Consider the following 14,212-nt stretch of genomic DNA (forward strand, 5'->3'; position numbering starts at 1 on the left):
TGTGTTCTGTGAAATCATCTCACATATTTACAGCTTTCCCCTCAAGAAGCCTTTCGCTAAGACGGTTCTTGTGGAATTGGCAATGTGATTTTTGGAAGCCCATAGCGGGCTATGGTGAAAAAGGAAATATCCTCAGATGAAATCTGGAAAGAAGCTTTCTGAGAAACTGCTTAGTGTTCCGTTAATTCATCTCACAGAGTTACATCTGTATTTCGTGGATCTCCTTGCTAACCTTATTTCTGTGGAATGTGAGTACAGATATTTCGGATCCTTTGGAAGACTATAGGGCCAAAGGAAATATCCTCCGATAACAAAGAGCAAGAAGCTTTCTGAGAAATTACTTTGTGTTCTGTGAAATCATCTCACAGAGTTACAGCTTTCCCCTCAAGAAGCCTTTCGCTTAGGCAGTTCTTGTGGAATTGGCAAAGTGATATTTGGAAACCCATAGAGGGCTATGGTGAAAATGGAATTATCCTCAGATGAAAACTGGAAAGAAGCTTTCTGAGAAACTGCTCTGTGATATGTGACTTCCACTCACAGAGTTGCATCTGTGTTTCGTGGATCTCTTTCCAAGCCTTATTTCTGTGGAATCTGAGAACAGATATTTCGGATCCCTTGGAAGACTATAAGGCCAAAGGAAATATCCTCAAATAACAAACAGAAAGAAGCTTTCGGAGAAACTTCTTTGTGTTCTGTGAAATCACCTCACAGGGTTATAGCTTTCCCCTCAAGAAGCTTTTCGCTAAAACAATTCTTGTGGAATTGGCAAGGTGATATTTGGAAGCCCATAGAGGGCTACGGTGAAAAAGGAAATATCCTCAGATGAAATCTGTAAAGAAGCTCTCTGAAAAACTGCTTAGTGTTCTGTTAATTCATCTCAAAGAGTTACATCTGTATTTCGGGGATTTCTTTGCTAGCCTTATTTCTGTGGAATCTGTGAACAGATATTTCGGATCACTTTGAAGACTATAGGGCCAAAGGAAATATCCTCCTATAACAAAGAGAAAGAAGCTTTCTGAGAAACTTCTTTGTGTCTGTGAAATCATCTCACAGAGTTACAGCTTTCCCCTCAAGAAGCCTTTGTCTAAGACAATTCATGTGGAATTGGAAAAGTGATATTTGGAAGCCCATAGAGGGCTACGGTGAAAAAGGAAATATCCTCAGATGAAATCTGGAAAGAACCTTTATGAGAAACTGCTTAGTGTTCTGTTAATTCATCTCACGGAGTTACATCTGTATTTCGTGGATCTCTTTGCTAGCCTTATTTCTGTGGAATATGAGAACAGATAATTTGGATCCCTTGGAAGACTATAGGGCCAAAGGAAAAATCCTGTGATAACAAAGAGAAAGAAGCTTTCTGAGAAACTTCTTTGTATTCTGTGAAATCATCTCCCAGAGTTACAGCTTTCCCCTCAAGAAGCCTTTCGCTAAGACAGTTCTTGTGGAATTGGAAAAGTGATATTTGGAAGCCCATAGACAGCTGTGGTGAAAAAGGAAATACCCTCAGATGAAATCTGGAAAGAAGCTCTCTGAGAAACTGTTTAGTGTTCTGTTAATTCATATCACAGAGTTACATCTGTATTTCGTGGATCTCTTTGCTAGCCTTATTTCTGTGGAATCTGAGAACAGATATTTCGGATCACTTTCAAGAGTATAGGGCCAAAGGAAATATCCTCCGATAACAAAGAGAAAGAAGCTTTCTGAGAAACTTCTTTGTGTTCTGTGAAATCACCTCACAGGGTTACAGCTTTCCCCTCAAGAAGCTTTTCGCTAAGACAATTCTTGTGGAATTGGCAAGGTGATATTTGGAAGCCCATAGAGTGCTATGGTGAAAAAGGAAATATCCTCAGATGAAATCTGGAAAGAAGCTTTCTGAGAAACTGCTTAGTGTTCTGTTAATTCATCTCAAAGAATTACATCTGTATTTCGTGGATCTCTTTGCTAGCCTTATTTTTGTGGAATCTGAGAACAGATATTTTGGATCCCTTGGAAGACTATAGGGCCAAAGGAAATATCCTCCGATAACAAAGAGAAAGAAGCTTTCTGAGAAACTTCTGTGTTTTCTGTGAAATCATCTCACAGAGTTACAGCTTTCCCCTGAAGAAGCCTTTCGCTACGGGAGTTTTTCTGGAATTGGCAAAGTGATATTTGGAAGCCTATAGAGGGATATGGTGAACAAGGAATATCCTCAGATGAAATGTGGAAACAAGCTTTCTGAGATACTGCTTAGTGTTCTGTTAATTCATCTCACAGAGTTACCTCTGTATTTCGTGGATCACTTTGCGAGCCTTATTCCTGTGGAATTTGAGAACAGATATTTCGGATCCCTTTGAAGACTATAGGTCGAAAGGAAATACCCTCTTATAACAAAGAGAAAGAAGCTTTCTGAGAAACTTCTTTGTGTTCTGTGAAATCATCTCACAGAGTTACAGCTTTCCCCCCAAGAAGCCTTTCGCTAAGACAGTTCTTGTGGAATTGGCAAAGTGATATTTGGAAGCCCGAAGAGGACTATGGTGAAAAAGGAAATATCCTCAGATGAAATCTGGAAAGAAGCTTTCTGAGAAACTGCTCTGTGATATGTGACTTCCACTCACAGAGTTACATCTGTATTTCGTGGATCTCTTTGCTAGCCTTATTTCTGTGGAATCTGAGAACAGATATTTCGGATCCCTATGAAGACTATGGGGCCAAAGGAAATATCCTCCGATAACAAAGAGAAAGAAGCTTTCTGAGAAACTTCTTTGTGTTCTGTGAAATCATCTCACAGAGTTACAGCTTTCCCCTCAAGAAGCCTTTCGCTAAGACAGTTCTTGTGGAATTTGCAAAGTGATATTTGGAATCCCGTAGAAGGCTTGGTGAAAAAGGAAATATCCTCAGATGAAATCTGGAAAGAAGCCGTCTGAGAAACTGGTTAGTGTTCTGTTAATTCATCTCACAGAGTTACAATTGTATTTCCTGGATCTCTTTGCTAGCCTTATTTCTGTGGAATCCGAGAACAGATATGTCGGATCCGTTTGAAGACTATAGGGCCAAAGGAAATATCCTCCGATAACAAAGAGAAAGAAGCTTTCTGAGAAACTTCTTTGTGTTCTGTGAAATCGTCTCACAGAGTTACAGCTTTCCCTCCAAGAAGCCTTTCGCTAAGACAGTTCTTCTGGAATTGGCAAAGTGATATTTGGAAGCCCATAGAGGGCTATGGTGAAAAAGGAAATATCCTCAGATGAAATCTGGAAAGAAGCTTTCTGAGAAACTGCTTAGTGTTCTGTTAATTCATTTCACAGAGTTACATCCGTATTTCGTGGATCTCTTTGCTAGCCTTATTTCTGTGGAATCTGAGAACAGATATTTCGGATCCCTTTGAAGACTATAGGGCCAAAGGACATATCCTCCGATAACAAAGAGATAGAAGCCTTCTGAGAAACTTCGTGGTGTTCTGTCAAATCTTCTCACAGAGTTACCGCTTTCCCCTCAAGAAGACTTCCCCTAAGACAGTTCTTGTGGAATTGGCAAAGTGATATTTGGAAGCCCATAGAGGGCTACGATGAAAAAGGAAATATCCTCAGATGAAATCTGGAAAGAAGCTTTCTGAGAAACTGCTTAGTGTTCTGTTAATTCATCTCACAGTGATACATCTCTATTTCGTGGATCTCTTTGCTAGCCTTATTTCTGTGGAATCTGAGAACAGATATTTCGGATCCCTGAGAAGACTATAGGGCCAAAGGAAATATCCTCCGATAACAAAGAGAAAGAAGCTTTCTGAGAAACGTCTTTGTGTTCTGCGAAATCATCTCACAGAGTTACAGCTTTCTCCTCAAGAAGCCTTTCGCTAAGACAGTTCTTGTGGAATTGGCAAAGTGATATTTGGGAGACCATAGAGGGCTATGGGGAAAAAGGAAATATCCTCAGATGAAATCTGGAAAGAAGCTTTCTGAGAAACGGCTTAGTGTTCTGTTAATTCATCTCACGGAGTTACATTGGTTTTTCGTGTATCTCTTTGCTAGCCTTATTTCTGTTTAATCTGAGAACAGATATTTCGGATCCCTTTGAAGACTATAGGGCCAAAGGACATATCGTCCGATAACAAATAGAAAGAAGCTTTCGGAGAAACTTCCTTGTGTTCTGTGAAATCATCTCAAAGAGTTACAGCTTTCCCCTCAAGAAGCCTTTCGGTAAGACAGTTCTTCTGGAATTGGCAAAGTGATATTTGGAAGCCCATAGAGGGCTACGGTGAAAAAGGAAATATCCGCAGATGAAATCTGGAAAGAAGCTTTCTGAGAATCTGCTTAGTGTTCTGTTAATTCATCTCACAGAGTTAAATGTGTATTTAGTGTATCTCTTTGCTAGCCTTATTTCTGTGGAATCTGAGAACAGATATTTCGGATCCCTGTGAAGACTATAGGGCCAAAGGACATATCCTCCGATAACAAAGAGAAAGAAGCTTCTTGAGAAACTTTTTGTGTTCTCTGAAATCATCGCACGGAGTTATAGCTTTCCGCTCAAGAAGCCTTTCGCTAAGAGAGTTCTTGTGGAATTGGCAAAGTGATATTTGGAAGCCCATAGAGGGCTATGGTGAAAAAGGAAATACCCTCAGATGAAATCTGGAAAGAAGCTTTCTGAGAAACTGCTTTGCGTTCTGTTAATTCATCTCACAGAGTTACATCTGTATTTCGTGGATCTCTTTGCTAGCCTTATTTCTGTGGAATCTGAGTACAGATATTTCGGATCTCTTTGAAGACTATAGGGCCAAAGGAAATATCCTCCGATAACAACGAGAAAGAAGCTTTCTGAGAAACTTCTTTGTATTCTGTGAAATCATCTCACAGAGTTACAGCTTTCCCCTCAAGAAGCCTTTCGCTTAGATAGTTCTTGTGGAATTGGCAAAGTGATATTTGGAAGCCCATAGAGGGCTACTGTGAAAAAGGAAATATCCTCAGATGAAATCTGGAAAGAAGCTTTCTGAGAAACTGCTTAGTGTTCTGTTATTTCATCTCACAGAGTTACATCTGTATTTCGTGGATCTCTTTGCTAGCCTTATTTCTGTGGAATCTGAGAACAAATATTTCGGATCCCTTTGAAGACTATAGGGCCAAAGGACATATCCTCCGATAACAAAGAGAAAGAAGCTTTCTGAGAAACTCCTTTGTGTTCTGTGAAATCATCTCACAGAGTTACAGTTTTCCCCTCAAGAAGCCTTTCGCTAAGACAGTTCTTGTGGAATTGGCAAAGTGATATTTGGAAGACCATAGAGGGCTATGTTGAAAAAGGAAATATCCTCAGATGAAATCTGGAAAGAAGCTTTCTGAGAAACTGCTTAGTGTTCTGTTAATTCATATCACAGTGTTACATCTGTATTTCGTGGATCTCTTTTCTAGCCTTATTTCTGTGCAATCTGAGAACAGATATTTCGGATCCCTGAGAAGACTATAGGGCCAAAGGAAATATCCTCCTATAACAAAGAGAAAGAAGCTTTCTCAGAAACTTCTTTGTGTTCTGCGAAATCATCTCACAGAGTTACAGCTTTCTCCTCAAGAAGCCTTTCGCTAAGACAGTTCTTGTGGAATTGGCAAAGTGATATTTGGAAGCCCATAGAGGGCTGTGGTGAAAAAGGAAATATCCTAAGATGAAATCTGGAAAGAAGCTTTCTGAGAACATGCTCTGTGATATGTGACTTCCACTCACACAGTTACATGTGTATTTCGGGGATCTCTTTGCTAGCCTTTTTTCTATGGAATCTGAGAACAAATATTTCGGATCCCTTTGAAGTCTATGGGGCCAAGGGACTTATCCTCCGATAACAAAGAGAAAGAAGCTTCTTGAGACACTTCTTTGTGTTCTCTGAAATCATCTCACAGAGTTACAGCTTTCCCCCCAAGAAGAATTTCGCTAATAGAGTTCTTGTGGAATTGGCAAAGTGATATTTGGAAGCCTATAGAGGGCTACGGTGAAAAAGGAAATATCCTCAGATGAAATCTGAAAAGAAGCTTTCTTAGAAACTGCTTAGTGTTCTCTTAATTCATCTCACAGAGTTACATCAGTATTTCGTGGATCTCTTTGCTAGCCTTATTTCTGTGGAATCTGAGAACAGATATTTTGGATCCCTTTGAAGACTATAGGTCCAAAGGACATATCCTCTGATGACAAAGAGAAAGAAGCTTCTTGAGAAAGTTCTTTGTGTTCTGTGAAATCATCTCACAGAGTTACAGCTTTCCCCTCAAGAAGCCGTTCGCTAAGACAGTTCTTGTGGAATTGGCAAAGTTATATTTGGAAGCCCATAGAGGGCTATGGGGAAAAAGGAAATATCCTCAGATGAAATCTGGTAAGAAGCTTTCTGAGAAACTGCTTAGTGTTCTGTTAATTCATCTCACAGAGTTACATCCGTATTTCGTGGATCTCTTTGCAAGCCTTATTTCTGTGGAATCTGAGAACAGATATTTCGGATTCCTTGGCAGTCTATCGGGCCAAAGGACATATCCTCCGATAACAAAGAGAAAGAAGCTTTCTGAGAAACTCCTTTGTGTTCTGTGAAATCATATCACAGATTTACAGCTTTCCCCTCTAGAAGCCTTTCGCTAAGACAGTTCTTGTGGAATTGGCAAAGTGATATTTGGAAGCCCATAGAGGGCTATGGTGAAAAAGGAAATATCCTCAGATGAAATCTGGAAAGAAGCTTTCTGAGAAACTGCTTTGCGTTCTGTTAATTCATCTCGCAGAGTTACATCTATATTTCTTGGATCTCTTTGGTAGCCTTGTTACTGTGGAATCTGAGAACAGATATATCCGATCCCTTAGAGGACTATAGGGCCAAAGGACATATAATCCGATAACAAAGAGAAAGAAGCTTTCTGAGAGACTTCTTTGTGTTCTGTGAAATCATCTCACAGAGTTACAGTTTTCCCCTCAAGAAGCCTTTCGCTAAGACAGTTGTTGTGGAATTGGCAAAGTGATATTTGGAAGCCTATAGAGGGCTATGATGAAAAAGCAAATATCCTCAGATGAAATCTGGATAGAAGCTTTCCGAGAAACTGCTTAGTGTTCTGTTAATTCATCTCACAGAGTTACTTCTGTATTTCGTGGATCTCTTTGCTAGCCTTATTTCTGTGGAATCTGAGTACAGATATTTCGGATCCCTTTGAAGACTATAGGGCCAAAGGAAATATCCTCCGATAACAAAGAGAAAGAAGCTTTCTGAGAAACTTCTTTGTATTCTGTGAAATCATATCACAGAGTTACAGCTTTCCCCTCAAGAAGCCTTTCGCTAAGACAGTTCTTGTGGAATTGGCAAAGTGATATTTGGAAGGCCATAGAGGGCTACTGTGAAAAAGGAAATATCGTCAGATGAAATCTATAAAGAAGCTTTCTGAGAAACTACTTAATGTTCTGTTAATTCATCTCACAGAGTTACTTCTGTATTTCGTGGATCTCTTTGCTAGCCTTATTTCTGTGGAATCTGATAACAGATATTTCGGATCCCTTTGAAGACTATAGGTCCAAAGGACATATCCTCTGATAAAAAGGAGAAAGAAGCTTCTTGAGAAACTTCTTTGTGTTCTGTGAAATCATGTCACAGAGTTACAGCTTTCCCCTGAAGAAGCCTTTCACTAAAACAGTTCTTCTGGAATTGGCAAAGTTATATTTGGAAGCCCATAGTTTTCTACGGTGAAAATGGAAATATCCTCAGATGAAATCTGGAAAGAAGCTTTCTAAGAAACTGCTTAGTGTTCTGTTAATTCATCTCACAGACTTACATCTCTATTTCGTGGATCTCTTTGCTAGCCTTATTTCTGTGGAATCTGAGAACAGATATTTCGGATCCCTGAGAAGACTATAAGGCCAAAGGAAATATCCTCCGATAACAAAGAGAAAGAAGCTTTCTGAGAAACTTCTTTGTGTTCTGCGAAATCATCTCACAGAGTTACAGCTTTCTCCTCAAGAAGCCTTTCGCTAAGACAGTTCTTGTGGAATTGGCAAAGTGATATTTGGAAGACCATAGAGGGCTATGGGGAAAAAGGAAATATCCTCAGATGAAATCTGGAAAGAAGCTTTCTGAGAAACGGCTTAGTGTTCTGTTAATTCATCTCACGGAGTTACATTGGTTTTTCGTGTATCTCTTTGCTAGACTTATTTCTGTTTAATCTGAGAACAGATATTTCGGATCCCTTTGAAGACTATAGGGCCAAAGGACGTATCCTCCGATAACAAATAGAAAGAAGCTTTCTGAGAAACTTCCTTGTGTTCTGTGAAATCATCTCACAGAGTTACAGCTTTCCCCTCAAGAAGCCTTTCGCTAAGACAGTTCTTTTGGAATTGGCAAAGTGATATTTGGAAGCCCATAGAGGGCTATGGTGAAAAAGGAAATATCCGCAGATGAAATCTGGAAAGAAGCTTTCTGAGAATCTGCTTAGTATTCTGTTAATTCATCTCACAGAGTTACATGTGTATTTCGTGGATCTCTTTGCTAGCCTTATTTCTGTGGCATCTGAGAACAGATATTTCGGATCCCTTTGAAGACTATAGGGCCAAAGGACATATCCTCCGATAACAAAGAGAAAGAAGCTTCTTGAGAAACTTTTTGTGTTCTCTGAAATCATCGCACAGAGTTACAGCTTTCCCCTCAAGAAGCCTTTCGCTAAGAGAGTTCTTGTCGAATTGGCAAAGTGATATTTGGAAGCCCATAGAGGGCTATGGTGAAAAAGGAAATATCCTCAGATGAAATCTGGAAAGAAGCTTTCTGAGAAACTGCTTTGCATTCTGTTAATTCATCTCGCAGAATTACATCTATATTTCTTGGATCTCATTGGTAGCCTTGTTTCTGAGGGATCTGAGAACAGATATTTCGGATCCCTTAGAGGACTATAGGGCCCAAGGACATATCCTCCGATAACAAAGAGATAGAAGCTTTCTGAGAAACTTCTTTGTGTTCTGTGAAATCATCTCACAGAGTTACAGTTTCCCCTCAAGAAGCCTTTCGTAAGACAGTTGTTGTGGAATTGGCAAAGTGATATTTAGAAGCCCATAGAGGGCTATGATGAAAAAGGAAATATCCTCAGATTAAATCTGGATAGAAGCTTTCTGAGAAACTGCTTAGTGTTCTGTTAATTCATCTCACAGAGTTACATCTGTATTTCGTGGATCTCTTTGCTAGCCTTATTTCTGTGGAATCTGAGTACAGATATTTCGGATCTCTTTGAAGACTATAGGGCCAAAGGAAATATCCTCCGATAACAAAGAGAAAGAAGCTTTCTGAGAAACTTCTTTGTATTCTGTGAAATCATCTCACTGAATTACAGCTTTCCCCTCAAGAAGCCTTTCGCTTAGACAGTTCTTGTGGAATTGGCAAAGTGATATTTGGAAGCCCATAGAGGGCTACTGTGAAAAAGGAAATATCCTCAGATGAAATCTGGAAAGAAGCTTTCTGAGAAACTGCTTAGTGTTCTGTTAATTCATCTCACAGAGTTACATCTGTACTTCGTGGATCTCTTTGCAAGCCTTATTTCTGTGGAATCTGAGAACAGATATTTCGGATCCCTTTGAAGACTATAGGGCCAAAGGACATATCCTCCGATAACAAAGAGAAAGATGCTTTCTGAGAAACTCCTTTGTGTTCTGTGAAATCATCTCACAGAGTTACAGTTTTCCCCTCAAGAAGCCTTTCGCTAAGACAGTTCTTGTGGAATTGGCAAAGTGATATTTGGAAGACCATAGAGGGCTATGTTGAAAAAGGAAATATCCTCAGATGAAATCTGGAAAGAAGCTTTCTGAGAAACTGCTTAGTGTTCTGTTAATTCATATCACAGTGTTACACCTGTATTTCGTGGATCTCTTTTCTAGCCTTATTTCTGTGCAATCTGAGAACAGATATTTCGGATCCCTTGGAAGACTGTAGGGCCAAAGGAAATATCCTCCGATAACAAAGAGAAAGAAGCTGTCTGAGAAACCTCTTTGTGTTCTGTGAAATCATCTCACAGAGTTACAGCTTTTCCCTCCAGAAGCCTTTCGCTAAGACAGTTCTTGTGGAATTGGCAAAGTGATATTTGGAAGCCCATAGAGGGCTATGGTGAAAAAGGAAATATCCTCAGATGAAATCGGGAAAGAAGCTTTCTGAGAAACTGCTCTGTGATATGTGACTTCCACTCACAGAGTTACATGTGTATTTCGTGGATCTCTTTGCTAGCCTTTTTTCTATGGTATCTGAGAACAGATATTTCGGATCCCTTTGAAGTCTATGGGGCCAAAGGATATATCTTCCGATAACAAAGAGAAAGAAGCTTCTTGAGAAACTCCTTTGTGTTCTCTGAAGTCATCTCACAGAGTTACAGCTTTCCCCTCAAGAAGCCTTTCGCTAAGAGAGTTCTTGTGGAATTGGCAAAGTGATATTTGGAAGCCCATAGAGGGCTACGGTGAAAAAGGAAACATCCTCAGATGAAATCTGAAAAGAAGCGTTCTTAGAAACTGCTTAGTGTTCTCTTAATTCATCTCACAGAGTTACATCAGTATTTCGTGGATCTCTTTGCTAGCCTTTTTTCTGTGGAATCTGAGAACAGATATTTCGGATCCCTTTGAAGACTATAGGTCCAAAGGACATATCCTCTGATAAAAAGGAGAAAGAAGCTTTTGAGAAACTTCTTTGTGTTCTGTGAAATCATGTCACAGAGTTACAGCTCTCCCCTAAAGAAGCCTTTCGCTAAAACAGTTCTTGTGGAATTGGCAAAGTTATATTTGGAAGCCCATAGTTTGCTACGGTGAAAAAGGAAATATCCTCAGATGAAATCTGCAAAGAAGCTTTCTGAGAAACTGCTTAGTTTTCTGTTAATTCATCTCACAGACTTACATCTGTATTTCGTGGATCTCTTTGCTAGCCTTATTTCTGTGGAATCTGAGAAATGATATTTCGGATCCCTTTGAAGACTATACGGCCAAAGGACATATCCTCCGATAACAAATAGAAAGAAGCTTTCTGAGAAACTCCTTTGTGTTCTGTGAAATCATCTCACAGAGTTACAGCTTTCCCCTCAAGAAACCTTTTGCTAAGACAGTTCTTCTGGAATTGGCAAAGTGATATTTGGAAGCCCATAGAGGGCTATGGTGGAAAAGGATATATCCTCAGATGAAATCTGGAAAGAAGTTCTGAGAAACTGCTTAGTGTTCTGTTAATTCATCTCACAGAGTTACAAATATATTTCTTGGATCTCTTTGCTAGCCTTATTTCTGTGGAATCTGAGAACAGGTATTTCGGATCCCTTAGAGGACTACAAGGCCAAAGGAAATAATATCTCATAACAAAGAGAAAGAAGCTTCTTGGAAACTTCTTTATGTTCTGTGAAATCATCTCACAGAGTTACAGCTTTCCCCTCAAGAAGCCTTTCGCTAAGACAGTTCTTGTGGAATTGGCAAAGTGATATTTGTAAGTCCATAGAGGGCTATGATGAAAAAGGAAATATCCTCGGATGAAATCTGGAAAGAAGCTTTCTGACAAACTGCTTATTGTTCTGTTAATTCATCTCACGGAGTTACATTGGTTTTTCGTGTATCTCTCTGCTAGCCTTATTTCTGTTTAATCTGAAACAGATATTTCGGATCCCTTTGAAGACCATAGGGCCAAAGGACACATCCTCCGATAACAAATAGAAAGAAGCTTTCTGAGAAACTTCCTTGTGTTCTGTGAAATCATCTCACACAGTTACAGCTTTCCCCTCAAGAAGCCTTTCGCTAAGACAGTTCTTCTGGAATTGGCAAAGTGATATTTGGAAGCCCATAGAGGGCTATGGTGAAAAAGGAAATATCCTCAGATGAAATCTGGAAAGAAGCTTTCTGAGAAACTGCCTATTGTTCTGTTAATTCATCTCGCAGAGTTACATCTGTATTTCGTGCATCTCTCTGCTAGCCTTATTTCTGTGGAATCTGAGAACAGATATTTCGGATCCCTTTGAAGACTACAGAGCCAAAGGAAATATCATCCGATAACAAAGAGAAAGAAGCTTTCTGAGAAACTTCTTTGTGTTCTGTGAAATCATCTCACAGAGTTACAGCTTTCCCCTCAAGAAGCCTTTCGCTAAGACAGTTGTTGTGGAATTGGCAAAGTGATATTTAGAAGCCCATAGAGGGCTATGATGAAAAAGGAAATATCCTCAGATGAAATCTGGATAGAAGCTTTCTGAGAAACTGCTTAGTGTTCTGTTAATTCATCTCACAGAGTTACATCTCTATTTCGTGGATCTCTTTGCTAGCCTTATTTCTGTGGAATCTGTGTACAGATATTTCGGATCTCTTTGAAGACTATAGGGCCAAAGGAAATATCCTCCGATAACAAAGAGAAAGAAGCTTTCTGAGAAACTTCTTTGTATTCTGTGAAATCATCTCACAGAATTACAGCTTTCCCCTCAAGAAGCCTTTCGCTTAGAGAGTTCTTGTGGAATTGGCAAAGTGATATTTGGAAGCCCATAGAGGGCTACAGTGAAAAAGGAAATATCCTCAGATGAAATCTGGAAAGAAGCTTTCTGAGAAACTGCTTAGTGTTCTGTTAATTCATCTCACAGAGTTACATCTGTATTTCGTGGATCTCTTTGCAAGCCTTATTTCTGTGGAATCTGAGAACAGATATTTCGCATCCCTTTGAAGACTATAGGGCCAAAGGACATATCCTCCGATAACAAAGAGAAAGAAGCTTTCTGAGAAACTCCTTTGTGTTCTGTGAAATCATCTCACAGAGTTACAGTTTTCCCCTCAAGAAGCCTTTCGCTAAGACAGTTCTTGTGGAATTGGCAAAGTGATATTTGTAAGCCCATAGAGGGCTGTGGTGAAAAAGGAAATATCCTAAGATGAAATCTGGAAAGAAGCTTTCTGAGAAACTGCTCTGTGATATGTGACTTCCACTCCCAGAGTTACATGTGTATTTCGTGGATCTCTTTGCTAGCCTTTTTTCTATGGAATCTGAGAACAGATATTTCGGATCCCTTTGAAGTCTATGGGGCCAAGGGACATATCCTCCGATAACAAAGAGAAAGAAGCTTCTTGAGAAACTTCTTTGTGTTCTGTGAAATCATGTCACAGAGTTACAACTTTCCCCCCAAGAAGAATTTCGCTAATAGAGTTCTTGTGGAATTGGCAAAGTGATATTTGGAAGCCCATAGAGGGCTACTGTGAAAAAGGAAATATCCTCAGATGAAATCTGGAAAGAAGCTTTCTGAGAAACTGCTTAGTGTTCTCTTAATACATCTCACAGAGTTACATCAGTATTTCGTGGATCTCTTTGCTAGCCTTATTTCTGTAGAATCTGAGAACAGATATTTCGGATCCCTTTGAAGACTATAGGTACAAAGGACATATCCTCTGATGACAAAGAGAAAGAAGCTTCTTGAGAAACTTCTTTGTGTTCTGTGAAATCATCTCACAGAGTTACAGCTTTCCCCTGAAGAAGCCTTTCGCTAAGACAGTTCTTGTGGAATTGGCAAAGTTATATTTGGAAGCCCATAGAGGGCTATGGGGAAAAAGGAAATATCCTCAGATGAAATCTGGAAAGAAGCTTTCTGAGAAACTGCTTAGTGTTCTGTTAATTCATCTCACAGAGTTACATCCGTATTTCGTGGATCTCTTTGCAAGCCTTATTTCTGTGGAATCTGAGAACAGATATTTCGGATTCCTTGGCAGTGTATCGAGCCAAAGGACATATCCTCCGATAACAAAGAGAAAGAAGCTTTCTGAGAAACTCCTTTGTGTTCTGTGAAATCATATCACAGAATTACAGCTTTCCCCTCAAGAAGCCTTTCGCTAAGACAGTTGTTGTGGAATTGGAAAAGTGATATTTGGAAGCCCATAGAGGGCTATGATGAAAAAGGAAATATCCTCAGATGAAATCTGGATAGAAGCTTTCCGAGAAACTGCTTAGTGTTCTGTTAATTCATCTCACAGAGTTACTTCTGTATTTCGTGGATCTCTTTGCTAGCCTTATTTCTGTGGAATCTGAGAACAGGTATTTCGGATCCCTTTGAAGACTATAGGGCCATAGGACATATCCTCCGATAACAAAGAGAAAGAAGCTTTCTGAGAAACTTCTTTGTGTTCTGTGAAATCATCCCACAGAGTTACAGCTTTCCCCTCAAGAAGCCTTTCGCTAAGACAGTTGTTGTGGAATTGGCAAAGTGATATTTGGAAGCCCATAGAGAGCTATGATGAAATAGGAAATATCCTCAGATGAAATCTGGATAGAAGCTTTCCG

This window comes from Macaca mulatta, chromosome 13 (assembly GCF_049350105.2).
Source record: "Macaca mulatta isolate MMU2019108-1 chromosome 13, T2T-MMU8v2.0, whole genome shotgun sequence".
NCBI classification, from domain to species: domain Eukaryota; kingdom Metazoa; phylum Chordata; class Mammalia; order Primates; family Cercopithecidae; genus Macaca; species Macaca mulatta.